The sequence below is a fragment of the Lactuca saligna genome, chromosome 5 (genome assembly GCF_052625555.1).
Source record: "Lactuca saligna cultivar CGN05327 chromosome 5, ASM5262555v1, whole genome shotgun sequence".
NCBI classification, from domain to species: Eukaryota; Viridiplantae; Streptophyta; class Magnoliopsida; order Asterales; family Asteraceae; genus Lactuca; species Lactuca saligna.
In genome coordinates, this window is record NC_136421.1 from 192,035,242 (window position 1) to 192,040,094 (window position 4,853).

Consider the following 4,853-nt stretch of genomic DNA (forward strand, 5'->3'; position numbering starts at 1 on the left):
TTTTCATACAAATTCGTAACTTGACATAAGTGCAAATTGTTGTAAGAAAATACTTGTGTGATTAGTGTAACTGACAACAAGTTTTGGAAACTTTGTATGTGGCTTTAGATCAGAGAAAATGTTTATACAAAAATATCATTTCATAAGAATATTAAAGAACTAGATCTATTGAGAAGAATTGACTTGGAATTAGTACATCTCATTAAGATCACTCATAAGAAATGAAAATGAGATTTTGAACATTTGAAATTGTTATAATGAAACATAAGGTTTCATTAAAATCTTGAACAATAAATTGTTCATCATTAATTCCTTTTGGTTAGGTTTGTTGGGTCTCACCCTCATCACGGGATTAGGATCATAAAAACAGAATTATTACATACCTACACCCTAGTAGATGCTTATTGTTCTTTAGGGTGAAAAAGATTGGTTACAAAAATCCATTGTACCTCTACGAACGAATATGACTAACCAATCATTTGTTAACTAAAATTAAGAAGAGAAATGTAGCACTTGGACTATGGTTAATATAGTCTATTGGGTAAAAACCTTCTAGAGAAAATTTTCATTAAGGCTTCATAAACAATGAGTCACTGAAGCTTTGGACAACATACTGCAGCATGCTTCTAGTGACAACTAACTAGTATAAGAGTTGTGAATGATACATGTTCCCTATTGAGCTTTACTTTTTGCATGCATAAAAGCAACGCATTGTTACAATGGACTTCCTAATCGTAGAAAAAAAATACTTTTCTATTTTTTATTGTAGGAAATAAAAGATGAAAACAATGAAAATATTTTTGGATTTTTTATTTTTAGAAACAGAAGACAAAAATAAAGAATTTTTTTTTTGGATTTTTCGCTTTTATAATTAAAAGGCAAAAATAAAGATAATCGTTTTCAAATTTTTATTTTTAGAAAGATAAGACAAATATAAAGAAAATCTTTTTGACTTTTTGACTTTTTTTTCTAAAAATAACAAAAATAAAAGTAAGAACATTACCAACACTGGTCATTCATTATTAATAACAAATTTTGGTCAGGAGAAAATATGCTTTCCATTTTCTATCATCACACAAATGCGTACACTTCCCATTCACTATTGCATCACATAGGCGTATGCTTCCTATTTGCTATCGATTCCCAAAAGTATATGTTTCCCATTTTCTATAGCTTCATATTTTTATCACTTCCCAAAAGTATATGCTTCCTGTTTTCTTTCGCTTCCCATTTGTCATCTTTTCCCAAAAGTATATGCTTCCTATTTTCTATTGCCTCCCATTTGTTATCATTTCCCAAAAGTAGATGGTTATTATTTGTTATTGCCTAACACAAGTCCTAGCTTCCCATTCATAATCACATACATCATTCCTTAGCTTCCCATTCGTTAGTAGGGAATAATTGTTGAAAGAGTATCACCTAATGTTGAATACAAGCGGGTAGCAGCCCTGAACGTGAACAGTAGTCTGTGATGAAACTATGTCAGCAACAAATGTTAGTCCAAAAATTCATAGTTCAAATCTACGAAAAATTAGTTAGAATTTGGAACATAACAAGCTTCCATCAGTCCCAACCCATTTAAAATTCTCAAAAATGATTTTTCATCCAGTGGTTTTTAAAAATATCAAAAGAACTTCAATATTGCCATCTTCAACATGATATTTGATGAAATGGCATCAAAGTGCAAAATGTTTTATTTTGGAATGTTGAACTCGATTTTGACAAATGCAAATTGTGCTTTGAGAGTCACAATATAACAGACATTTGCTCATGTTTATTGCACAGTCACGTCATTGATTTTGGATCTAAATCACTTGAGAAATACAGGTCGCAACAACAATGTATTCAACTTCATCCGTCGATATCGATATACATGTCTTCTTTTTCTATTGCCAACTCACAAGCTTCTCGTCGATATCGATATACATGTATTCAACTTCATCCGTCGATGTCGACTGCCATGGGAACCTTAACATTTGAGTAATTCGTCATTCCAAAACGCTCAAGCAGGTTTCATATATAGATTTATTGATTAATAAAGATTCCTTCCCTGATTTGATGAATGTTTTGTCCCAAGAAATGATTAATGTTCTCCATCATGCTCATTTTAAATTGAATCTTCATACGATCTTTAAATTCCTTTGATAACAATCGGCCAGTAGAACCAAATATTGTGTCATTGACATAAATTCAAACATGCATTAGATAAACCCATACTTTCTTTCGAAATAGAGTGGGATTAACTGATCCTTGCTTAAATTTTGCGAATTTTAAAATTTGGTTAGTGTTTCATACCAAGCATCAGGTTCTTGTTTTAACCTATGAGTTGCTTTGTCAATGATATAACAATGATCAGTAAACTTATCATTTACAGATCAAGTTGGCTATTCAACATAAATCATCTCTTCAAGTATATGATTGAGAAATGCACACTTTACATCCATTTCATAGATGTCAAAATTCTTGTAAGCTGCATAAGCATTAAAAATTTGTACAACATTGAGTCTTATGACAGGAGAAAGGGTTTCATCACAATCAATGTATTCTTGTTGAGAATAACCTTTTACGACTAATCTAGCCTTATTAAGAATGACATTACCCTATGTATCCATTTTGTTTTTATAGACCCATTTTAAACTAATTCCGGTTTGGGAATTAAATACCGAACTCTGTTTTTCTCAAATTCATCCAACGATTACATCACAACAACCCAATCAGGATGTTCTAATGCATTCTTGACAATTTTTGTTCTATTTTTGAAAGAAAAACATTGAGCATGCAATATTCATGTTGAACGTTAAGAACATCATTCCTAGCTTGAACTTGTGCTCATGTTAAAACACTCGAATTAGGACGACCTATAATTTTTTTAGGATAACCCCTACTTATTTTCTCCAAAGGAGGAAAGGTCGAATCAAACTCCAAAAGTGCATCTTCAAATGTCTCTTTAGCTTCAGAAAATTCGTATGCAATGGAAATATTATCATTAACTTCATGATATTCACTACATAGAGCATCGTTATCATCGTCATGATTTGTTCTACTTGGCAAAGCCTCAATTAATAAATTCATTGTTTGTTTCTCCCCTTCAACACTAGTTTCGAAGGTAACAACTCCCATTTGACTTGAGATTGTGATGTTATTTGCTCCCCCAACACTTAACCATATGTCGAATTTTTTCCTCCTTCAAAATTTTCCCTTGCTGTGGATGACGAATGATCATCGATTCGTTTATTAGTTATTGCTGAGTCATCTAAGTGATTTGATTCTTCCGCTACAAGATTGTCTACTGCATTGACCTCATCACTTATAGCCCTATCAGGTATACTAAACGGTAAATTAAAATCAATATCGAAAGTAAGCATTTGCTCAGATTCCTCATTTGTCTCAGAAAGAATGGGATTCTTTGAGAATTATTGTTCAACTCTCTTGACATAGTAATCATCAAATGTGATATTAAAACCTTTTTTTTAACTTTTTTGGTTCGTTTATTCATCACCATATATGTAATAGAGTTATGTGAATATCCTAAAAAGATTCCTTCATCTGGTTTCAACTGAAATTTGGAAAGATTATCTTTGAGATTCATGATGAAACATCTGCAATCACAAATATGGAAAATTTTGACATTAGGTTTCCTTTTTTTTTTATTGATTTCATAAGGTGTGACATTATATCAATGATTAATGAATGAACAATTTTATGTAAAACAACTTGTATACACTACTTTTGCCTAAAAATATTGTTGAAAACTCGCATATGTAAGCATCTTCCGAGATGCTTCGCACAATGAACGATTCCTCCATTCGAAAGCACCATTTTGATATGGTGTGTAAGGAGACTAAAAGTTATGGGAGATTCCCAAATTCATCAAAAATAAATCTAGAATTTGATTCTTAAACTCAATTCGATTATCACTTTTGATTCTATGAACTTTCTTCATCAAACTCAATTCAACGTTTTTGATAAAATCGATCATCGCTTGAGCTGTTTTCGATTTCTCTCTAAAAAAGAAAACCCAAGTAAAATTTTAAAAAATCATTGAAAATAACAAGTATGTATTTCTTCTTATCGAGAGGCTCGATAGTTGAATGACCACACAAGACAATCTTTGAATCAATTATGATTTGATGACCTTGATGATGTTGTTTTCCCTATTCACAAGTTATACATAAAGAAACTTTTTCAAATTTCAATACAAGTAAACCATAAACAAGATCATTTAAGACTAGTTTATTAAAAATTTTGAAGTTGAGTTGAGAAAGCCTTCGATGCCTAACGTTGCTGAGGTGAGATGTAGCCTTTGATAGCAGGCAAATTGAGGGAATACAAACTATAGGTTTTATGTCCATAGAGAACATATCTTCTTTCCTCTTTGACTTCAAAAAGACTTATTTGTATCTTTATTTGATACTACACTCCATTCTTCATCAAAATGAACTTGATTCTCAATTCCAACAAGTTGGGAAATACTTATAAGGTTGTGCTTTAAACCTTCGACATAAGAGACCTTTTTTATAGTGAAATTACCATTTGTCACATTCCCATATCCCTTGACTTTACACCTCTGATTATTCCAAAACTTCACCATTCCAACATTCTCTAGCTTCCTAAAATCTATCAAAATTTTCTTCCTTCCTGTCATGTGACATGAGCATCCACTATTAATATACCTTTTTCCTTCATATTGTTCGTCAGATAGTAATTAAAATCATTTTGAGAGATTTAGTTCCCCCAAGGCTTTTTGGGTCCTTGGAAATTAGCTTGAAAAGTAGTGTGCAATTCAGAACTAAAAATCCAACTACAAACTTTCATTTTTATTTTGCTAGTTAAATCAACTTCGTCCGATTCAG